The sequence below is a fragment of the Solanum pennellii genome, chromosome 10 (genome assembly GCF_001406875.1).
Source record: "Solanum pennellii chromosome 10, SPENNV200".
NCBI classification, from domain to species: Eukaryota; Viridiplantae; Streptophyta; class Magnoliopsida; order Solanales; family Solanaceae; genus Solanum; species Solanum pennellii.
The window spans coordinates 56,227,392-56,253,714 of NC_028646.1; the positions used below are offsets into that span (position 1 = coordinate 56,227,392).

The window sequence follows — 26,323 nt, forward strand, 5'->3', positions numbered from 1 at the left end:
AACATACAACATATATAAAGTTAAACTAAATTTTGGTCTGTTAAAATGGGAAGACCTCGAAAACCGACGAAAAAGTTTTTTCATTAACCAATTTAAACAAGCAATTTATGCAATAATCAAAAGAGAAAAATTTTATTCAAACACTATGTCCTAAAACAGTGACACAATAACGGTCACCATACAAATAATGAAATTAGTCTGAAAAACACTTTATTGTCATTAACATAAATAAATAAATTATAACCAACATAAGAATAGTCCAGCAGAGCAACAACAACAATAGCTTAACAATAATAAATAATAATAATAAGTTAACATGGTATAACATTTTTAATATAATAATTCTATCGAAATCGAGCTATTCCAACAAAAATTCTCAAAACACAGTGAAAAGGAAATTAGTTCAAACACATAAATATTAATACTATGATGAAATAAACAAGAATAATCCACACCATCGACATAAAGAAGACTGTACATCAAATAGCAAGCAATAACAAAATATGTCATTAACAATAAATAAACAACAATCCAGAAATAATTAGAAACAATAAGAACGGGAGAAAACGAAAGATAATGAAGCTCAACCAACACTCACCATTAGTAGTAGAGTAAAAGAAAGAAGAGATGAAAAAACATAGAGATGTGGTTACCGAAAGGAATGATTTTCCGGTCAGTGCTAGAGGTGAAAGACTCGTCGGAGTTTTTGTGGGTTTCGCCAAACTTTGAGAGCTCATGGTTGTTAGTCCGATTGTTTGAGAAGTGGATCTGCTGATTCTACCATTGGAGAAGCGAGAAATAGGCTGGGTTCATCGGAAAAGATGAGAAATGGAGGCGACTCTGATCGCTGGTTTTTGGGACTCGCTTGAGTTGGTTGTGTTTTTGTTTCAAGCTCGCCGGAATTGCTGGTTTTCGCCGGACTCGATTGTGACCTTTTGGTTGCTGAAAAAATGTGGGTCTGGTCGGATTTTGGGATTGTTAGTGTTGAGTTATGATGGTTAGGCGTTTCTGATTGAGATTTTGGGAGAGATCTGGTAGTTTGTAGATCTTTGGTCCCCGTAAAATGGAAAAAACGGAGGAGGTTTTGAGGTATTGTGGGGTGTGGTTTGCTGGAGGCTTACTGGAGAAAGAAAGTAAATTGGGTGTTTGGTGGCCATGGTTTCTAGCCGGAAATGGGAAGGGAGAAGAAAGGGGAAATGAGGGGGGCATTTGGTAGTAGACACGCCAGATTCCGGCGAAGCTCCGGTGAACTTGTCACCAGTAAAATATGAACACTAAAGCATTTCTTAACACTTGAAAAATCTGAAAAATACCCCTAATTTTTAATCCACACCCTTATCTTTTGACCTAATTGTTATTTAAATAATGAATGAAATTAGGGAAACTTACATAAATATACTATTGTAAAAAATATTTACCATTTATAGCAATAACATTTTTTTCACTTGACCACTTTTAATTCATTTATAATACAAGTTTAATACATATTATAAAGATAAATTTATTATTCAAATATAATACGAGTTTTAATGATGGATAATACATTTATCACATTTTAATGCACTTATAATACAATGTGACAATTTTTACCAAACAAACATAATATATTTCAAAAACAATTATATTTCAAATATATTGCATACATATCTCACTTTTAATGCATATTACAAATTATCACAATATTGCTATAAATGGTAATGAACAAATAGTATCGCTAAAATCAGTAATTATTTTTTAAGATGTATTATTTCATGTTATTTTTCCATGAAATTATGCAATTGACCAAATGTGTGGGCTTGGGATTGAGGCCCAAAATTGTCGTCGATTGTGTATTTAGACTCGGCCCTATTTAAATAATTTTTGAGACTGTGCAAAACATATAAAATAAATATTAACAAATGTAACGAATAAAATGAATGTAAAAATGTAATAAACGTACTAATGACATGAGTTTAGAAAAAATAACGATTTAATAAGAAATGAAAAAATATTTCAACGTATTTAACTGGTTGTGACAAAGACAATGTAATTTAAATTAACTGAAGAAAACATCCTAAAATTTGACAAATAATGATTGTTACCGATAAACTTATTTATTTAAAATTATAAAAGTGTACTTTGAACTATTGAATAAATAAAACCTAAAATTCACGAACTTAGAAAATGTTAGGCCAAAAATTTGGTTGTCAAAAGTTGTCCCTTTCGTTGAATATGATCGATGAAAGAAATCGTAGACAACGAAAATTGACAAACCCAATTTTGACCGAACACATAACATTTATATAAAGTGTGGTGGAAGTCGATCCCGGACTTGCATCGAAAGGGTTCCATGCAGTGTTGTGTCCTTGTTAAAGTAATTTGCACATATGGCTCAATTGAGAATATATTTTCTTGGATGTTCTCAAAAAAAAAAAAAGATGAAAGACAAAATTACTGGAAAAAAAGTAGCATCTCTAACGATACGGCAAATGAAGATGATTCATCAGTAGGATAAATATGCATGTCCATCGGTAGGACGAATGAAGAAGAAAATGATCTCTAGATAAATTTTTGAATGCATGTCCATCGATAGGAAGAATGAAAAAGATCCATTGGTAGGATATAAACGCATGTCTATTGGTAGCTAGGAAAGTATGACCTATCGGTAGGATAAGAATGTATGTCCATCGGTAGGATGAATGTACAAGATGATCCATCAGTAGAAGTTTTACATGTATATCAATCGGTAGGACAAATGAAGAAGACATATTTGTAGGATATAAACGCATGTCCATTGATAGAAAGAATGAAAATTATCCATCGGTAGGATCTGAATGTATGTCCATTGATAGGACGAATGAAAAAGATAATTCAACGCTAAGATGAATAAAAAAAGGTGATCCATCGGTAGGATCCAAAGGTATGTCCATTGGTAGGGCAAATGAAAAAGAATAATGATCCTTCGGTAGGATTTTAAAATGTACGTCCATTGGTAGGACAAATGAAAAAGATGATCCATCGATAGGATTTTGATGTATGTCCATCGGTAAGACAAATAGAAATTCTATAGACGCAAGTCTTTTCTGACTTTAACGTGGAATAGATAGGTTGCGCATCCTTCACCTACGAATAGATGTGACTGAAATGCAAATATCTTTCAACGCAAGTTTTCACCGACTTGAACGTTGATAGGGTGCACATCCTTCACCTCCGAATGGATGCGACTTAAATGCAAATATCTTTCAACACAGGTTTCCACCGACTTGAACGTTGAAAAGATAGGTTGCACATCCTTCACCTCTGAATAGATACGACTTAAATGCAAACATCTTTCAACGCAAGGTTTCACCGACTTGAACATTGAAAATATATAGTGCATATCCTTAACCTCCGAATAGATGCGACTTAAATGCAAATACCTTTTAAGGCAAGTTTCCACCGACTTAAACGTTGAAAAGATGGGATGCACATCCTTCACCTCTGAATAGATGCGACTTAAATGCAAGTACCTTTCAACGCAAGTTTCCACCGACTTGAGCATTGAAAAGATATGGTGCACATCCTTCATCACTGAATAGATGCAAATTAAATGCAAATATCATTCAACACAAGTTTCCACCGACTTGAAAATTGAAAAAATATGGTGCACATCCTTCACCACGAATAGATGCGACTTAAATGCAAATATCTTTCAATGCAAGTTTCCATCGACTTGAACGTTGAAAAGATATGGTACACATTCTTAACCACCGAATAGATGCGACTTAAATACAAATACATTTCAATGCAAGTTTTCACCGACTTGAACGTTGAAAAGATATGATGCACATCCTTCACCACCGAATAGATGGACTTAAATGCAAATATCTTTCAACGTAAGTTTCCACCGACTTGAATGTTGAAAAGATATGGTGCACATCCTTCACCACCGAACAGATGCAGCTTAAATACAAATATCTTTCAACGTAAATTTCCACCGACTTGAACGTTGAAAAGATATGATGCACATATTTCACCATCGAATCGTTGCGACTTAAATGCAATGGCCTTCTTGGAGAATGAAAAATGCAATGACCCTTTTAATAAATGAAAAATGCATGACCTTTTTGGTAAATGAAAAGCGCAATGGCCCTCTTGACAAATAAAATGCATGACCTTTTGCTGAATAAAAAAAATGCAATGGCCCTCTTCGTAAATAAAAATGCAATGACCTTCTCATAAAAAAAAATACAATGTCGCTCTCGGCAAATAAAAAAATTTATATGAAAATGCAAATGATGGATGACCAATGATTTTCCACTTCTACGAGGTGGATGACTCGATGATTGTCCAACTATAGCGAGGTGGATGACTTGATGATTGTCCACTGTCGAGGTGGATGGCTCAATGATTGTCCACTGTAACGAGGTGGATTTCTCTATTATTGTCTTGAAAGTTTTATCACCCCAATGCTTCACTTGTTCCTGTACTTGAAAAAAACAATTAGTAGACACAATATCGCCTTAATTAGCAACTTAGTCAAGAAACATTGAGAAAAGATACTTTAAAAAAGAGAATGTGTACAAAAGCATGACCATTTTAACACATGTGAGCAATCAACATTTAACTCTTGACCCTTTTATGTTTATTGTGACTCAAGTTTAATTGAGGATTTGTACGAAGAGGTGTTGGCTTGTCATGACAACGCTGAAGATTTGCAAGTTGACTTTGAGTTTCAAGCGCTTAAGGATTTCTGAAGTTGCTATCAAGATTGTCCCAGTATTTATTAGAACTTTTGAGGTCTTCCTCAAAAATTGTCCCAGTTAAAACTTTTGGCAAATCTCAAAATGATCTCCAATCTTGACTTGCTGGAGATAGCACATTTATTGTGAATTTTTGAGATATTCACAAAAACTCTGTCCCAGTGTTTATTACAAGGAGAAAGACAAATCACACTAGGTATATGACCGAACCATCGTAGCCTACATATCCTATTGAGCCAGAAATCAGGTCAAATGTAGTTCCAATCGTGTAGATGATGAATACTGCAAAGAATCTGACACAAGATCATTAGTAGAAAATGCACAATATGAACGTGATAAAATAAGATAATAATATTCCATGTGATATTCAAAGTCTAGAGATAAAAGACATGTCACATTTTTGGGACGGACAACCCAATGAAGTAAAATAGGACTCTCATTCATACAAGATTAACCTAATGACACTTTTTACAATGAAAATCTTAAAAAGACAATTTCTTCTTCTTCTTTTTTTAGTGGAAAGAGTCTAAAAAAAGGTTTTAAAAATATTAAAGAGTGGGTGTTTACTCATTTTTTTTCTTTTCTTTTCAAAAATTAAAGAATGTGATGAGACCGTCAAATCTTGACAACAATTGTTACCAACAGTTAGGATTGCAGGTAAATCTCTCATTTTCTTTTTTTTTTCAATTCAAGGTAATTCCAACAGCTTCAAGTGGTTCCTCAAACATACTTAATGATCAACAAGATTCGTTCATCTTACTTCAAACACAGGTTTTGAATTGTATCAATCCTCATGTTTCAAGTACCATCATGACAAATATTGGTCCTACTTCACACATATTTGAAAGATTTGATTTTAGGACATTTTTTCAAAGTGGACTCACACTCAAAAAAATGTTCAACGCATACAACTGTGATACTATATGATTGACCCTTATGTAAACCTCCACTAATGTGAGAACATTTGGAATAAGATTATGTAGCGCTTGTTATTGTCTTGTGACGTAGGCTTAGGGATGGATAGAATATTTATTTGAGATAAGAGTGACTTAATTCTTACTTGAGCGTCACACTAAATTTGTGCCCTTAATGATTGATATGTCTGTGGCGTCAGATCCTCTTCATTGTCCTCCCCTTTTTCTATTTCTTTTGAATTTTCATTATCATTATTATTATTATTATTATTATTATTGTTATTATTATTATTATTATCATTATTATTATTATTATTATTATTATTATTATTATTATTGGAAATGATGAGTCGTATGACGACCTTTGAGAAGACTGAGAGGTCGATCTTCCTCTTCCTCGATTTCTACCCCCTCTGCCACGTGCTTGTGACCAAGGAGGAGGATCATTTCCTCCCATGCTGTTATAACAAACTTATTAGTGATAATCAAAATAATCATCAAAGTCCAGGTAATAAGGACTAATGACTTCTTCATAATCATGTATAGAAAAGTAGAAGTCATCTTGTATTATTGACAGTATCAGTTTGTCAAGAATTAATTCTTTAATATCTTTTTCTAAAGGGAGTACCTTTAGAATGATAATTAGAGATCTATCATCAAAGAAAAATGCAAAATAAGACATACTAAAATATTTTGTCTAGGAGGTTAGATATTCCCCGGATAAGAAGTCTGGGAGGGAATTATCAATTCCTTTTTTATATTGAATTTCGAAATCAAAAGGGGCTAGTTGGGACTGCCACCTATCAAATATCAACTTCGAAGCATCGAGTTTGAAATCTTTATCAAACATGTATTTAACAGATTGGGCATCTGTTCTAATGAAAAATTTTGATTATAAAGATCATCTTGGAATTTCAAGACGCATTTAACAATACAAAGCATTTCATGTGTTTTAGTCGCATATTTGTGCTGAGCTTCAGTCCATTTACCTGAATGAAAACGAATAAGATATTCGTGTTTATCATGAGGGTTAACCTGTTTAAGAATTCCTCCATAACCAATATTTGAAGCATCTGTTTCAATAATTTTGGTCCATACTGGGTTAGCAAGAGTTGAACAAGGTAAGGTTTTAATCCTTTGTTTAATGCTTTTGACAAGCGTAGTAAGATTCTCATTCCAAGGGAATTTATTACCCTTTTTTAATCTATCTGTCAAAGGTGCAAGATCTTTAGAAAGATTTTATAAAAAGGGGAAATGTAACTTAAACTTCCCAAAAATCTTTGTAACATGGTCCTGTCTGTTATAATATCAGGAAACTTTGACGCAAAATCAATAGATCTTTGAATAGGAGTAATTTTTCCTTGACAAACTTGATGTCCTAGAAATCGAACATCAGTTTGATATAAACTCATTTTTGATTTCGAGATAACTAAACCATTATGTATAACAATTTTCTTGAAGATCTCAAGATGCTTAATATAAGATTCAAGAGTTTTTGAATAGACTAAAATATCATCAATATAAATAATTATAAAATCCATATATGGATTAAAAATGTCATTCATAATCTTTTGAAATTCAGACGGCGCGTTTTTCAAATCGAATGGCATAACATTCCATTCATGTTGGCCAAAAGGAACATTGAAAGCAGTTCGATAAGTATGTTCCTTAAAAATCTGAATTTGCCAATATCCTGACTTTAAATCAAATTTAGAAAATATATTAGCATCATATAACCTTGATAAAAGATCTTTTTTATTTGGAATATGATATCTAATCCATTTTAAATTTTTGTTTAAAGGTTTATAGTTTATGACTAACCTAGAACACCTCTTTCTTGTTCTGCAGCTTTATTTACATAAAAAGCAGTACAAGACCAAGGAGATTTTGAAGGCTTTATTAATCCTTTCTGTAATAAATTATCAATTTCTTTTTTACAAAAATCCACTAATTCAGCATTCATTTGGCAGGGGCGAGATTTAGTGGGAATATCATTTTCAAAAAAATTATCTTCATATGGCAGAGTAACAATATGCTTTTTCCTATCCCAAAAAGCACTTGGATGGTCTGCACAAATGTCAGCTGCCATTTTCCAAGAAATCAATTTAATTTTTTCTTGCATTTTAGCTGATCGAATAGATTCTGAAATATTCATGCTATATATTTCCATTTGTAAAGAATCAACATGTTGCTGTTTTAAATGGATTAAAGAGTTAATATCTCTAGTGATTGGTTCAGTTATAAATTCAAAATTAATGGTATGACCATTATAATTTGCTGAAAGACCTTTTGCATTTAAATTTGGAAAAAGATAGATAGCATTTATAAAAGGAGTTCCGAGAATTATCGGAGGATGTAATTGATTTTTAACTAAAAAGAAAAAATGAGGAATACAGACATTATTCTGACAAATATAAGTATTATACAACTTATACTTTATGTCTAAAGCATGATTAGATGCAGATTTAACAATATGAGTTGTTTTTTCAAAAAACCTTGAAGGAATTAATCCTTCCTGAATGCAACTAACATCTGCACCACTATCAATCATAGCAATACTAGTTACTTTAAAATCATTATTAACTAGAATGGTACAATTAATATACCAACGATGCGCAGTAACAATCTGCATCATTCCAAGAAAACTATTAGGTTTAGAACTAAGAGATTCATTTATCTCTTCGTCTACAACTGCCTTACCTTTGTCAGTAAGATGAGTCGAAGAAATATCTTTTTCATTTTCTAACTGCGAAATTCTATGATTATTAATCATTTGATTTTGTTTTAAAGATTTAATCTCTTTCTTTAAGTTTTCAACTTCATGTTTCAAATCATCAAGAGAAGTATCTCTAGTTTTGACAATATCTTTCCCTTTCTTTTCAAGACGAGAAAAGACTTCCTGCAAAGAATAAGGGCTAGGGTTATAATTTAAAGTTTCACTCTTCTTTGGTTTTTCAAAAGATTTTGAAGAAGAGGTTTGAGAAAAAGTCATTTCCAAAATTTTATTTCTAAGATTTTCATCAGAAACATCTTTTAAAAGTTCAATGACATTATCAGAAGATATCATATGAATATTGAAGTCTATAAATTGAGACTGTATTTTATCTAAATTTGATTCTTCTATTTGAGACTGTATTTTATAAAATTCATCTTGTCCGGAGACACAAGTATAACCTGTACAATTGACACACTTATTAGTAGCATCAGATTTATCATTATCACTATTAGAAGAATATGAACTATAACGAGAAGAACCAGAATCTGATTCGTATAATAGCTCATAAATTTTTTCTTCTGTTGAATCATCCAATTCCAAAGCTTTAAGCTTTTATACCTTGCAGTTTGAAGCAAGATGACCAAATTTTCCACATTTGTAACATTTGATATTCTTTAAATCTCTTTTAGAGAAATTTCTGGCAAATCTTGTTGCCTTCCTAGAAGCTTTCTTAGCTTCCTTCTTTTTCATATATCGTTTTGAACGATGACGCCTTTTAAATCTTCTCTTTTGATCTTCTTCGGAAAAAATCTTTTGATTGGGATTAGAAGGTCCTTCAATCCCAAATTGTGCACAAAAGTCTCCCAATTGAGATCTTTCGGACATTTGATTTCTCTTAATTTGCTGAGCTAGCTTAAGCTCATTACACATATTTAATCCTTCCTGAGTACAAGTCCCTATTAATTTTTCATAAGTTAAAGTATCATAAGGAATCTCTGTATGATCCCCTCTTAGAGTTTTCTTGACTCTTTCCACAAATAATGGAGGAAGACCATCTATAAATCTGGCTTTCCAATAACTTATTTTACTTTTTGGTAAATCCATGACCCTGCTTAGGAAGGTATCTTTATACCATCTGAATTCTCCTTAGTGTCTACACTTAAGACCATTTAGCAGAGTTCTAATAGTTTCATTCTGGTTGGAAAATCTTCCATTAAAATGTTCCAAAATTGTGAAGACTAGGGTATAAACAGCATCCTCAGTCTTTTGGATAGTTATATTTTCTGCTGGTTTTCCATCTTCACTAGTGACTATTTCTCTTTTTATCTCTTCTTTATATGCATTTTAATGACATACCTTTCTTCGGGAGATAGAAAATTATCCCACCATCCTCGAAGTTGACCTGTAAATCCTGCAATAATCATCTTACAGGTAGTATGGTCAGAATTATTATTAGTATGCCTGCAAATAGACGAATACTTCAACATCCGATGTACCATAATGGAAACTTGTCGATCTGTCAAAGCATCCAGATTCCATTCATAAACCTCATTTCCACTGTACGACGTGTTAGTTTGATTCCAATCTCTTTCCTCTATTAAGACATCTTGAGGAGTTGGACGAGGGTAGTAATAAGACATCATAGAATGGATAGAAGCATAGCCACCTTTACCAACAATCTTTTGTTGATTATGATAACCAGATTTAAACCTTCTAGAATTAATCTCAGAAGTTTGTAAATTCTTATTTTCAGAAAATTGTCCTTCAATTTTATTAATGTCTAAAATATCATTTGTAAAATCAATGGGTTTAGTACATAAACCAGAAAGTTTCTTATCAATAACACTTTCTAAATCAGTGAAAGTTTTTACTTTAAAATCAGTAGTATCAATGGGACGCTGAATATGCGTTGGTACAACATTTAAAGGAGTTTTAGAAGTAGAAGCAATATTTTCTTGAGGACTCCTTTGAAATTCTTTTACCAAAATAATTAATTCATCTAATTTTTTGTCTAGAGAACTAATATGTTCCCCTAAGACTTTAACGTATAGACTCAAATAATTATTTTGAGCAATTAAATTATTAATTTCATTAATAGTGATCTGGGCAATATCAGTTTGGATAAATTTTTGAAAATCTGAAAAAGTTAACCTAGTATTATTAGGCAATATAAACGGAGATTGTGGGGGATAGATGGCCTTAGTAATAGAACCATCACTTTCTTTAAAAGTTCTTTCAATAACTTTGATGTATAACGGTAAATAAGTTGTCATAAACCAGGGGACAAAATAAATAATTTTATTATGTAAAGCACAAGTTTTATAAAAATCTTGCGATATATTATTTCAATCATTTTGGCTATAAGTCTCAAAAAACCAAGTTCTAAACGTGTTCCATTTTCTATTTTGAAATTCATTTTGAATATGCCTTCTTGCCAGGGATCCTGGACTAAAATCAATTTGGTGACTCATCATAATTCAAATACTGTTTAAATCTGACGTCTTATTAACGTCAAAGTCCATCTCAGATGGAGTTGGTTCTACACAATATTAGTGTTAGGGTCAATTCTTACCCTTTGCACTATTCTATGACTCATAGTGTCACTTAAAGTGTGCAAAGATAAAGGTCTACTTCTAGCTGATCCGTAAGTAGGGATACCAGGATTTATAGGGGAAATATTTTGTATATCCGGCAAAGCTCTATAACCAGAACATGATCTCCTATTATAAATAGAAAGTTTCTCATTAAACTCAATACAAAGTTTTCCGTCAGGATTTTGAGTAATATGAGAATATTCACTATTAGTAGCTTCATCTGCTACCTGCCTTTGAGAAACAGCCGAGTTTAAAATGTATTTATCTGGAAAATTAATTTTTCCCATTTAATGGGTCTTCTAGTGGTGATTTTAGATTTTATAAAATTAGTTTCAACCAAGTTAGTTTCATTAGATTTATCAAATAATTTACATTTAGGATTTAACGTAGATAATAATTTATAATATATTCTGTAAGATAAACATATATGTTCAGATCCAGGAGCATAATTATAGTCATGAGTCTTAACATTTAATGTTAAAGCATCAAGAATATTAGCATCAGATAAAGATAGTTGGAGATTAGGCCGAGTATTAAAATATACTGGGCCATATGCTACAGTGGATTCAATTGAACCCATTAAAGATTGTCTAAAATTCAAATTTCTAGCATCTCTTAAAGCAACTAAAAATGTTTCAGGAAACCCTTTAAGAGTTAAAGGTTTAAAAGCAATTTGAACCATTCCTATATGCATCCAATTATATTTAGTTTTATATAAATCAACGTCTTGTTTATTTAATAAACGAATAACCTGTTCATATGAATTAAGAGCCAAAGACTGCTCAGTTGTTTTCATCAATTGCTTTGAAGAAAGTTTATCAAACCAACCATAATCATAAATAAGTTTTGTATCCACTTTAGGGATAGTCCATTTATTTAATAACTCAAGATTAAGAGGTATATCTACCTCTTCTAATCTAGTACTTTTGATACTAGATTCTCCAAAATCCATGGATCTAGCAACTTTCATATCTATGCCTTTCATACATTAAATCTGCTATAGGTTTATAAAATTATCTGGCTCTGATACCATAACAGGATCTAAAAGGCTGGCGGTAGTCCGCTCGGATATCTAGATCTAGTTTAGTATACGATCAAAATATATTAACATATTATAATTTCTTAAAACTCTTATCCTTAGCTTTGGTTGTATGGTAAGCTTTTACATAAGCATGGGGCCTGTCTAGATTATAAGCCTATTGATAAATAGCAGTTCTAACATGGGTTTTAAATTGCCCCTTCTTTAAATAACTAACGGCGACTTACGACACCACATGCTCGCTATAATCAAGATTTTATAACCTGACTGTACCTCCATCTCAGAACCAAGTCAAGGACTATGATAAGAATTTAAGAACTCATAATATGTTAGTATATCTTGACTAGATCCAGATATATTATCAGAACCTTATACAGAAATCATGCATCTGGCATAGATATGAAAGGTATCTAGTCGGACATAGTCACGGCGTCAATAAACGAAATAAAATAATAATAAAAAGTAGTTTTGAATTACCTAAGATATCACACCAAAGCTTGAATTATTATTTCTTCACAACAGAATATTTTACAAGAGAGAAGAGAGAAGAAAGAGAAGAGAGAGAAAATTAAAATTTATATGGAAGAGCACCTGCCTCTTATCTGAGGGAGAGTGCTCCTTATATAGGCAAATTATAAACTAAGTGGGTCCCTTATCTGGTCCCCTTACACAGTATTTTTACTGTTTTACTATTTTTCCTTTTGCTTTCATCCTTATCTTGTCTTCTTGGTCCTTAATAGACTGTAGAAACTCCTGTACTTTATCAAGTTCATATTCTGTCAAGCTTATCTCTTGATCATCAGATTGGGCGTCTGCAATATCATTGCTGGTGCCACTTTTCATTGAAGTGTTTGATTTATCAAATTCTAAGAGGTTTTGCAATAAATTCCTCTTAACATCTTCAAGATATTCATTTATCATTTCATCTTTATCTCCTTCTTGAATAGAGATTCTTCTGGCAATATGTTTCATAGAATTTTCAGCTAACAGCTTCTTTTAGGGTATGTCCTTGTATTCCATAATCTTTGCTTGTATTTGATCTACAAGCTCTTGGCCATGAGGTTGACCAGTTTTTGGGTCTTTTCTTGTGAGCTTATCCCAAAAGTTGTGGTAATAAGTCCGATAAAGACAAGGGATTTTTTCCTCCGGGGTATACCCTATCTCTGGGATCCATTTATGAATTCATGGTATAGAAAATTCGATAAAAAAGTACATTTGATCGATTTTTTCTATATTACAAATATGATCTGATAAGTATAAATTGGTTAGAAAAGGGGAAACTTTAACCCAGTCTTTGTAAAGATTTAAATAATTATTTGGTAAAATCTTTACCGAAGGTCCATGGTAATTCCACCAATTGATGAACCAATTTGGGACAGTTTGTTCAAACACTTTTGCACAAATTTTATAAACCAAGTGTGCTTATGTTTGTCATTGTTATAATAAAATATTTTATGGAAGGCTTGAATATAATCTCAATAGGTGATGTTCATACTGATTTACAACTTATACTTTATGTCTAAAGCATGATTAGATGCAGATTTAACAATATGAGTTGTTTTTTTCAAAAAACCTTGAAGGAATTAATCCTTCCTGAATGCAACTAACGTCTGCACCACTATCAATCATAGCAATACTAGTTATTTAAAATCATTATTAACTAGAATGGTACAATTAATATACCAACGATGCGCAGTAACAATCTGCATCATTCCAAGAAAACTATTAGGTTTAGAACTAAGAGATTCATTTATCTGTTCGTCTACAACTGCCTTACCTTTGTCAGTAAGATGAGTCGAAGAAATATCTTTTTCATTTTTTTACTGCGAAATTCTGTGATTATTAATCATTTGATTTTGTTTTAAGGATTTAATCTCTTTTTTTAAGTTTTCAAACTTCATGTTTCAAATCATCAAGAGAAGTATCTCTAGTTTTGACAATATCTTGCCCTTACTTTTCAAGACGAGAAAAGACTTCCTGCAAAGAATAAGGGCTAGGGTTATAATTTAAAGTTTCACTCTTCTTTGGTTTTTCAAAAGATTTTGAAGAAGAGGTTTGAGAAGAAGCCATTTCTAAAATTTTCATCAGAAACATCTTTTAAAAGTTCAATGACATTATCAGATGATATCATATGAAGATTGAAGTCTGTAAATTGAGACTGTAATTTATCTGAATTTTATTCTTCTATTTGAGACTGTATTTTATAAAATTCATCTTGTCCGCAGACACAAGTATCACCTGTACAATTGACACACTTATTAGTAGCATCAAATTTATCATTATCACTATTAGAAGAATCTGAACTATAACGAGAAGAACCAGAATCTGATTCGTATAATAGCTCATAAATTTTTTCTTCTGTTGAATCATCCAATTTCAAAGCTTTAAGCTTTTATGCCTTGCAGTTTGAAGCAAGATGACCAAATTTTCCACATTTTCCACATTTGATATTCTTTAAATCTCTTTTAGAGAAATTTCTGGCAAATCTTGTTGCCTTCCTAGAAGCTTTCTTAGCTTCCTTCTTTTCCTTATATCGTTTTTAACGATGACGCTTTTTATATCTTCTCTTTTGATCTTCTTCGGAAAAAATCTTTTGATTGGGATTAGAAGGTCCTTCAATCCCAAATTGTGCACAAAACTCTCCCAATTGAGATCTTTCGGACATTTGATTTCTCTTAATTTGCTGAGCTAGCTTAAGCTCATTACACATATTTAATCCTTCCTGAGTACAAGTCCTTATTAATTTTCCATAAGTTAAAGTATGATCCCCTCTTAGAGTTTTCTTCACTCTTTCCACAAATAAGGGAGGAAGACCATCTATAAATCTGGCTTTCCAATAACTTATTTTACTTTCTGGTAAATCCATGACCCTGCTTAGGAAGTTATCTTTATACCATCTGAATTCTCCTAAGTGTCTATACTTAAGACCATTTAGCAGAGTTCTAATAGTTTCATTCTGGTTGGAAAATCTTCCATTAAAATGTTCCAAAATTGTGAGGACTAGGGTATAAACTGCATCCTCAGTCTTTTGACTAGTTATATTTTCTGCTGGTTTTCCATCTTCACCATTGACTATTTCTCTTTTTATCTCTTCTTTATATGCATTTGTAATGGCATACCTTTCTTCGGGAGATAGAAAATTATCCCACCATCCTCGAAGTTGACCTGTAAATCCTGCAATAATCATCTTACAGGTAGCATGGTCAGAATTATTATTAGTATGCCTGCAAATAGACGAATACTTCAACATCCGATGTACCATAATGGAAACTTGTCGATCTGTCAAAGCATCCAGATTCCATTCATAAACCTCATTTTCACTGTATGACGTGTTAGTTTGATTCCAATCTCTCTCCTCTAATAAGACATCTTGAGGAGTTGGACGAGGGTAGTAATAAGTCATCATAGAAGGGATAGTAGCATAGCCACCTTTACCAACAATCTTTTGTTGATTATGATAACCAGATTTAAACCTTCTAGAATTAATCTCAGAAGTTTGTAAATTCTTATTTTCAGAAAATTGTCCTTCAATTTTATTAATGTCTAAAATATCATTTGTAAAATCAATGGGTTTAGTACATAAACCATAAAGTTTCTTATCAATAAGACTTTCTAAATCAGTGAAAGTTTTTGCTTTAAAATCAGTAGTATCAATGGGACGCTGGATATGCGTTGGTACAACATTTAAAGGAGTTTTAGAAGTAGAAGCAATATTTTCTTGAGGACTCCTTTGAAATTCTTTTACCAAAATAATTAATTCATCTAATTTTTTGTCTAGAGAACTAATATGTTCTCCTAAGACATTAACATATAGACTCAAATAATTATTTTGAGCAATTAAATTATTAATTTCATTTATAGTGATCTGGGCAATATCAGTTTGGATAAATTTTTGAAAATCTGAAAAAGTTGACCTAGTATTATTAGGTTATATAAACGGAGATTGTGGGGGATAGATGACCTTAGTAATAGAACCATCACTTTCTTTAAAAGTTCTTTCAATATCTTTGATGTATAACGGTAAATAAGTTGTCATAAACCAGGGGACAAAATAATTAATTTTACTATGTAAAACACAAGTTTCATAAAAATCTTGCGATATATTATTTAAATAATTTTGGCTATAAGTCTCAAAAAACCAAGTTCTAAACGTGTTCCATTTTTTATTTTGAAATTCATTTTGAATATTTTTGAAATTCCATTTCAAAATAAAAAATTGAACACGTTTAGAACTTGGTTTTTTGAGACTTATAGCCAAAATGATTTAAATAATATATCGCAAGATTTTTATGAAACTTGTGATTTACATAATAAAATTATTTATTTTTTCCCCTGGTTTATGACAACTTATTTACCGTTATACATAAAATATATTGGAAGAACTTTTAAAGAAAGTGATTGTTCTATTACTAAGGCCATCTATACCCCCCTAATCTCCGTTTATATTACCTAATAATACTAGGTTAACTTTTTCAGCTTTTCAAAAATTTATTCAAACTGATGTTGCCCAGATTACTATTAATGAAATTAATAATTTAATTGCTCAAAATAATTATTTGAGTTTATATGTTAAAGTCTTAGGAGAACATATTAGTTCTCTAGACAAAAAATTAGATGAATTAATTATTTTGGTAAAAGAATTTCAAAGGAGTCCTCAAGAAAATATTGCTTCTACTTCTAAAACTCCTTTAAATGTTGTACCAACGCATATCCAGCATCCTATTGATACTACTGATTTTAAAGTAAAAACTTTCAGTGATTTAGAAAGTCTTATTGATAAAAGAACTTTCTGGTTTAAGTACTAAACCCATTGATTTTACAAATGATATTTCCGATATTAATAAAATTGAAGTACAATTTTCTGAAAATAATGATTTACAAACCTCTGAGATTAATTCTAGAAGGTTTAAATCTGGTTATCGTAATCAACAAAGGATTGTTGGTAAAGGTGGCTATGCTACTATCCCTTCTATTATGACTTATTACTACCCTCGTCCAACTCCTCAAGATGTCTTAATAGAGGAAAGAGATTGGAATCAAACTAACACGTCATACAGTGGAAATGAGGTTTATGAATGGATTCTGGATGCTTTGACAGATCAACAAGTTTCAATCATGGTACATCTGATGCTGATGTATTCGTCTATTTGTTGGCATACTAATAGTAATTCTGACCATGCTACCTGTAAGATGATTATTGCAGGATTTACAGGTCAACTTCGAGGATGGTGGGATAATTTTCTATCTCCCGAAGAAAGGTATGCCATTACAAATGCATATAAAGAAGAAATAAAAAGGGAAATAGTCACTGGTGAAGATGGAAAACCAACAGAAAAAATAACTAGTCAAAAGACCGAGGATGCAGTTTATACCCTAGTCCTCACAATTTTAGAACATTTTTATGGAAGAGCTCCTGCCTCTTATTTGAGAAAGAGTGCTCCTTATATAGGCAAAGTATATAACTAAGTGGGTCCCTTATCTGGTCCCCTTACACAGTATTTTTACTGTTTTACTATTGTTCCTTGAAGGAATTAATCCTTCGCGAATGCAACTAACATCTGCACCACTATCAATCATAGCAATACTAGTTACTTTAAAATCATTATTAACTAGAATGGTACAATTCATATACCAACGATGCGCAGTAACAATCTGCATCATTTCAATAATACTATTAGGTTTAGAACTAAGAGATTCATCTATCTCTTCGTCTACAACTGCCTTACCTTTGTCAGTAAGATGAGTCGAAGAAATATCTTTTTCATTTTCTAACTGCGAAATTCTATGATTATTAATCATTTGATTTTGTTTTAAAGATTTAATCTCTTTTTTTAAGTTTTCAACTTCATGTTTCAAATCATCAAGAGAAGTATCTCTGGTTTTGACAATATCTTGCCCTTTCTTTTCAAGACGAGAAAAGACTTCCTGCAAAGAATAAGGGCTAGGGTTATAATTTACAGTTTCACTCTTCTTTGGTTTTTCAAAAGATTTTGAAGAAGAGGTTTGAGAAGAAGACATTTCCAAAATTTTATTTCTAAGATTTTCATCAGAAACATCTTTTAAAAGTTCAATGATTATGGTTGGTTTGATAACAATTGATGAAAACAACTGAGCAGTTTTTGGCTCGTAATTCTGATGAACAGGTTATTCGTTTATTAAATAAACAAGATGTTGATTTATATAAAACTAAATATAATTGGATGCATATAGGAATGATTCAAATTGCTTTTAAACCTTTAACTCTTAAAGGGTTACCTGAAACATTTTTAGCTGCTTTAAGAGATGCTAGAAATTTGAATTTTAGACAATTTTTTATGGGTTCAATTGAATCTACTGTAGCATATGGCCCAGTATATTTTAATACTCGGCCTAGTCTCCAACTATCTTTTTCTGATGCTAATATTCTTGATGCACTAACATTAAATATTAAGAGTCATGGCTATAATTATGCTCCTGGATCTGAACTTATATGTTCATCTTACAAAATATATTATAAGTTATTGTCTACGTTAAATCCTAAATATAAATTATTTGATAAATCTAATGAAATAATCTTGGTTGAAAGTAATTTTATAAAATCTAAAATCACCACTAGAAGACCCATTAAATGGGAAGAAATTAATTTTCCAGATAAAGGGATTTTAAACTCGGCTGTTTCTCAAAGGCATGTAGCTGATGAAGCTACTAATAGTGATTATTCTCATATTGCTCAAGATCCTGATGGAAAAATTTGCATTGAGTTTAATGAGAAACTTCCTGTTTATAATAGATCATTTTCTGGTTATAGAGCTTTGCTGGATATACATCATATTTCCCCTATTAATCCAGATATTCCTACTTACGGATCAGCTAGAAGTAGACCTTTATCTTTGCACACTTTAAGTGATACTATGAGTGACAAAATAGAGGAAAGGGTAAGAATTGACCCTAACACTAATATTGTGCAGGCAGCAGAGAGGTTGTCTGAATTAGAACCAACTCTTTCTGAGATGGACTTTGACGTTAATAAGACGTCAGATCTAAACAGTGTGTGAATTATGAGGAGTCACCAAATTGATTTTTGTCCAGGATCCCTGGCAAGAAGACATATTCAAAATGAATTTCAAAATAAAAAATGGAACAAGTTTAGAACTTGGTTTTTTGAGACTTATAGCCAAGATGATTTAAATAATATATCGCAAGATTTTTATGAAACTTGTGCTTTACGTAATAAAATTATTTATTTTGTCCCCTAGTTTATAACAACTTATTACCGTTATATATCAAAGTTATTGAAAGAACTTTTAAAGAGAGTGATGGTTCTATTACTAAGGCCATCTATCCTCCCCAATCTCCGTTCATATTACCTAATAATACTAGGTTAACTTTTTTAACTTTTCAAAAATTTATTCAAACTGATGTTGCCCAGATTACTATTAATGAAATTAATAATTTAATTGCTCAAAATAATTATTTGAGTTTATATGTTAAAATCTTAGGAGAACATATTAGTTCTCTAGACAAAAAATTAGATAAATTAATTATTTTGGTTAAAGAATTTCACAGGAGTCCTCAAGAAAATATTGCTTCTACTTCTAAAACTCCTTTAAATGTTGTACCAACGCATATCCAGCGTCCTATTGATACTACTGATTTTAAAGTAAAAACTTTCAGTGATTTAGAAAGTCTTATTGATAAAAAAAAAACTTTCTGGTTTAAGTACTAAACCCATTGATTTTACCAATGATATTTTCGATATTAATAAAATTGAAGGACAATTTTCTGAAAATAATAATTTACAAACCTCTGAGATTAATTCTAGAAGGTTTAAATCTGGTTATCGTAATCAAGAAAGGATTGTTGGTAAAGGTGGCTATGCTACTATCCCTTCTATAATGACTTATTACTACACTCGTCCAACTCCTCAAGATGTCTTAATAGAGGAAAAAGATTGGAATCAAACTAACACGTCATACAGTGGAAATGAGGTTTATGAATGGAATCTGGATGCTTTGACAGATTGACAAGTTTCCATCATGGTACATCGGATGCTGATGTATTCGTCTATTTGCAGGCATACTAATAATAATTTTGACCATGCTACCTGTAAGATGATTATTGCAGGATTTACAGGTCAACTTCGAGGATGGTGGGATAATTTTCTATCTCCCGAAGAAAGGTATGCCATTACAAATGCATATAAAGAAGAAATAAAAAGGGAAATAGTCACTGGTGAAGATGGAAAACCAACAGAAAAAATAACTAGTCAAAAGACCGAGGATGCAGTTTATACCCTAGTCCTCACAATTTTAGAACATTTTAATGGAAGATTTTCCAACCAGAATGAAACTATTAGAACTCTGCTAAATGGTCTTAAGTGTAGACACTTAGGAGAATTCAAATGGTATAAAGACACCCTCCTAAGCAGGGTCATGGATTTACCAGAAAGTAAAATAAGTTATTGGAAAGCCAGATTTATAGATGGCCTTCCTCCCTTATTTGTGGAAAGAGTCAAGAAAACTCTAAGAGAGGATCATACAGAGATTCCTTATGATACTTAAACTTATGAAAAATTAATAGGGACTTGTACTCAGGAAGGATTAAATCTGTGTAATGAGCTTAAGCTAGCTCAACAAATTAAGAGAAATCAAATGTCAGAAAGATCTCAATTGGGAGACTTTTGTGCACAATTTGGGATTGAAGGACCTTCTAATCCAAATCAAAATATATTTTTCGAAGAAGACCAAAAGAGAAAATACAAAAAGCGTCATCGTTCAAAACGATATAAGGAAAAGAAGGAAGCTAAGAAAGCTTCTAGGAAGGCAACAAGATTCGCCAGAAATTTCTCTAAAAGAGATTTAAAGAATATCAAATGTTACAAATGTGGAAAATTTGGTCATCTTGCTACAAACTGCAAGGCAGAAAAGCTTAAATCTTTGAAATTGGATGATTCAACAGAAGAAAAAATTTATGAGCTATTGTACGAATCAGATTCGGGTTCTTCTCATGATAGTTCAGATTCTTCTAATAGTGTTAAATCAGATGCTACTAATAAGTGTGTCAATTGTACAGGTGATACTTGTGTATGCGGAGAAGATGAATTTTATAAAATACAGTCTCAAATAGAAGAATCAAATTTAGATAAATTACAGTCTCAATTTGCAGATTTTAATTTTCATATGATATCTTCTGATAATGTCATTGAACTGTTAAAAGATGCTTTTGATGAAAATCTTAGAAATAAAATTTTGGAATTGGCTTCTTCTCAAACCTCTTCTTCAAAATCTTTTGAAAAACCAAAGAAGAGTGAAACTTTAAATTATAACCCTAGCCCTTATTCTTTGCAGGAAGTCTTTTCTCGTCTTGAAAAGAAAGGGCAAGATATTGTCAAAACCAGAGATACTTCTCTTGATGATTTGAAACATGAAGTTGAAAACTTAAAAAAAAAAAAGAGATTAAATCTTTAAAACAAAATCAAATGATTAATAATCATAGAATTTCGCAGTTAGAAAATGAAAAAGATATTTCTTCGACTCATCTTACTGACAAAGGTAAGGCAGTTGTAGACGAAGAGATAGATGAATCTCTTAGTTCTAAACCTAATAGTTTTCTTGGAATGATGCAGATTGTTACTGCGCATCGTTGGTATATTAATTGTACCATTCTAGTTAATAATGATTTTAAAGTAACTAGTATTGCTATGATTGATAGTGGTGCAAATGTTAGTTGCATTCAGGAAGGATTAATCCCTTCAAGGTTTTTTTGAAAAAACAACTCATATTGTTAAATCTGCATCTAATCATGCTTTAGACATAAAGTATAAGTTGTCTAATACTTGTATTTGTCAGAGTAAAGTCTGTATTCCTCATTTTTTCTTTTTAGTTAAAAACCAATTACATCCTCCGACAATTCTCGGAACTCCTTTTATAAATGCTATCTATCCTTTTTAAAATTTAAATGCAAAAGGTTTTTCAGCGAATTATAATGGTCATACTAATTTTTAATTTATAACTGAACCAATCACTAGAGATATTAACTCTTTAATCCATTTAAAACAGAAACATATTGATTCTTTACAAATGGAAATATATAGCATGAATATTTTAAAATCTATTCGATCAGCTAAAATACAAGAAAAAATTAAATTGATTTCTGGAAAAATGGGAGCTGACATTTGTGCAGACCATCCAAGTGCTTTTTGGGACAGGAAAAAACATGTTGTTACTCTGCCATATGAAGATAATTTTTCTGAAAATGATATTCCCACTGTATCTCGCCCCTGCCAAATGAATGCTGAATTAGTGGAATTTTGTAAAAAAGAAATTGATAATTTATTGCAGAAAGGATTAATAAAGCCTTCATAATCTCCTTGGTCTTGTACTGCTTTTTATGTAAATAAAGCTGCAGAACAAGAAAGAGGGGTTTCCAGGTTAGTTATAAACTATAAACCTTTAAACAAAAATTTAAAATGGATTAGATATCCTATTCCAAATAAAAAAGATCTTTTATCAAGGTTATATGATGCTAATATATTTTCGAAATTTGATTTAAAGTCAGGATATTGGCAAATTCAAATTTTTAAGGAACATACTTATCAAACTGCTTTCATGTTCCTTTTGGCCAATATGAATGGAATGTTATGCCATTCGGGTTGACAAAAGCACCGTCTGAATTTCAGAAGATTATGAATGATATTTTTAATCCATATATGGATTTTATTATTGTTTATATTGATGATATCTTAGTTTATTCAAAAACTCTTGAATCTCATATTAAGCATCTTGAGATCTTCAAGAAAATTGTTATTCAAAATGGTTTAGTTATCTCTAAATCAAAAATGAGTTTATTTCAAACTGATGTTCGATTTCTAGGACATCAAATTTTTCAAGGAAAAATTACTCCTATTCAGAGATCTATTGATTTTGCGTCAAAGTTTCCTGATATTATAACAGACAGGACTACGTTACAAAGATTTTTGGGTAGTTTAAATTACATTTCTCCTTTTTATAAAAATCTTTCTAAAGATCTTGCACCTTTGACAGATAGATTAAAAAAGGGTAATAAATGCCCTTGGAATGAGAATTTTACTACGCTTGTTAGAAGTATTAAACAAAGGATTAAAACCTTACCTTGTTTAACTCTTGCTAACCCAGCATGGACAAAAATTATTGAAACTGATGCTTCAAATATTTATTATGGAGGGATTCTTAAATAAGTTAACCCTCATGATAAACATTAATATCTTATTCGTTTTCATTCAGGTAAATGGACTGAAGCCCAGCGCAAATATGCGACTATAGCACATGAAATCCTTTGTATTGTTAAATGCGCCTTAAAATTTCAAGATGATCTTTATAATCAAAAATTTTTGATTAGAACAGATGCCCAATCTGTTAAATACATGTTTGATAAAGATTTCAAACACGATGCTTCAAAGTTGATATTTGCTAGGTTGCAGGCCCAACTAGCCCCTTTTGATTTCGAAATTCAATATAAAAAAAGGAATTGATAATTCCCTCCCAGACTTCTTATCCAGGGAATGTCTAACCTCCTAGACAAAAAATTTTAGTATGTCTTATTTTACATTTTTCTTTGATGATAGATATCTAATTACCATTCTAAAGGTACTCCCTTTAGAAAAAGATATTAAAGAATTAATTCTTGACAAACTGATACTGTCAATAATACAAGACGACTTCTACTTTTCTATACATGATTATGAAGAAGTCATTAGTCCTTATTACCTGGACTTTGATGATTATTTTGATTATCACTAATAAGTTTGGTATTACAGCATGGGAGGAAATGACCCTCCTCCTTGGTCACAAGCACGTGGCAGAGGGGGTAAAAATCGAGGAAGAGGAAGATCGACCTCTCAGTCTTCTCAAAGGTCGTCATACGACTCATCATTTCCAATAATATTGGGAAATAAGAGACTGGTTAATTCAAAAATTGATGAGGCATCATCATCATCTTCAACTATCAATTTAAAGGATATTCCAACAAATAGTCCATTATATGAGCAATGACAAGCATATCTGCAAACAAAAGAGCAAGGTGATACCTATGCTTCTTTAGCAAAAGAGGGTGATATGCAAAAATTCTCCGAAAAAGCAACTTCCAAAGAAATCATATTTCTTTTGGAAAACTCTGATATTCAGAGAAGTAACGAACCTTGGAAGATATTGTTATATTTCCCTGGAGAATCTTATAAGACTCGATCATATTACGAGGCTATTCTGGTTCATACAGGAAGTGTGGAATTCCAGCACTTTACTTCAGAACAGGAAAAAGAAGTTTATAACTTCTCTAAAGTTATTATTAAACAAATTTTATCTGTAGAAGAATGGGGAATATCCACTATGCAAGAAAGGCAAGTTTATGTCAACAAAATCAGTATGAACTTGACCTATTGGGATTATATTCAAGCCTTCCATAAAATATTTTATTATAACAATGACAAACATAAGCACACTTGGTTTATAAAAATTTGTGCAAAAGTGTTTGAACAAACTATCCCAAATTGGTTCATCAATTGGTGGAATTACCATGGACCTTCGGTAAAGATTTTACCAAACAATTATTTAAATCTTTACAAAGACTGGGTAAAAGTTTCACCTTTTCTAACCAATTTATATTTATCAGATCATATCTGTAATATAGAAAAAATTGATCAAATGTATTTTTTTATCGAACTTTCTATACCATGGATTCATAAATGGATCCCAGAGATAGGGTATACCCCGGAGGAAAAATCCCTTGTCTTTATCGGACTTATTACCACAACTTTTGGGATAAGCTCACAAGACAAGACCCAAAAACTGGTCAACCTCATGGCCAAGAGCTTGTAGATCAAATACAAGCAAAGATTATAGAATACAAGGACATACCCCAAAAGAAGTTGTCAGCTGAAAATTCTATCAAGCATATTGCCAGAAGAATCTCTATTCAAGAAGGGGATAAAGATGAAATGATAAATGAATATCTTGAAGATGTTAAGAGGAATTTACTACAAAACCTTTCAGAATTTGATAAATCAAATACTTCAATGAAAAGTGGCACCAACAATGATATTGCAGAAGCCCAATCTGATGATCAAGAGATAAGCTTGACAGAAAATGAGCTTGATAAAGCACAGGAATTTCTACAGTCTATTAAGGACCAAGAAGACCAGATAAGGATGAAAGCAAAAGGAAAAATAGTAAAACAGTAAAAATACTGTGTAAGGGGACCAGATAAGGGACCCACTTAGTTTATATACTTTGCCTATATAAGGAGCACTCTCCCTCAGATAAGAGGCAGAAGCTCTTCCATAAAAAATTTATTTTTCTCACTTCTTTCTCTTCTCTCCTCTTGTAAAATATTCTATTGTGAAGAAATAATAATTCAAGGTTCGGTGTGATATCTTAGGTAATTCAAAACTACTTTTTATTATTCTATTTTCTTTACTGCCGCCGTGACTATGTCCGACTAAATACCTTTCATATATATCCCAGATGCATGATTTCTGTATAAGGTTCTAATAACATATCTGGATCTAGTCATGCTTTAGACACATAATATGAGTTCTTAAATTCTTATCATAGTCCTTGACTTGGTTCTGGGATGGAGGTACAGTTTTGTTATAAACTCTTGATAATAGCGAGCATGTGGTGTCGTTAGTTATTAAAGAAGAGGTAATTTAAAACCCATGTTAGAACTGCTATTTATCAATAGCCTTATAATCTAGACAGGCCCCATGCATAGGTAAAAGCTTACCATACAGCCAAAGCTAAGGATAAGAGTTTAATAAATTATAATATGTTAATATATTTTGATCGTATATTAAACTAGATCTAGATGGCGGAGCGGACTACCGCCAGCCTTGTAGATCCTGTTATTATTATTATTATTATTATTATTATTATTATTATTATTATTATTATTATTATTATTATCATTATTATTATCATCGTCGTCATCGTCGTCGTCGTCGTCGTCGTCATCGTTGTCGTCATCGTCGTCGTCATCGTCGTCGTCATCGTCATCGTCATCGTCGTCGTCATCGTCGTCGTCATCGTCATCGTCATCGTCGTCGTCATCGTCGTCGTCATCGTCATCGTCATCGTCGTCGTCATCGTCGTCGTCATCGTCATCGTCATCGTCGTCGTCATCGTCGTCGTCATCGTCATCGTCATCGTCGTCGTCATCGTCGTCGTCATCGTCATCGTCATCGTCGTCGTCATCGTCGTCGTCATCGTCATCGTCATCGTCGTCGTCATCGTCGTCGTCATCGTCATCGTCATCGTCGTCGTCATCGTCGTCGTCATCGTCATCGTCATCGTCGTCGTCATCGTCGTCGTCATCGTCATCGTCATCGT

At 31.9% G+C, this 26,323-nt stretch overlaps 1 pseudogene; it reads left to right on the forward strand.

The window, feature by feature from the left end:
- Nucleotides 1-22,123: 22,123 nt before the first annotated feature.
- Nucleotides 22,124-23,992, forward strand: LOC107001383 (annotated as a pseudogene).
- Nucleotides 23,993-26,323: the final 2,331 nt, after the last annotated feature.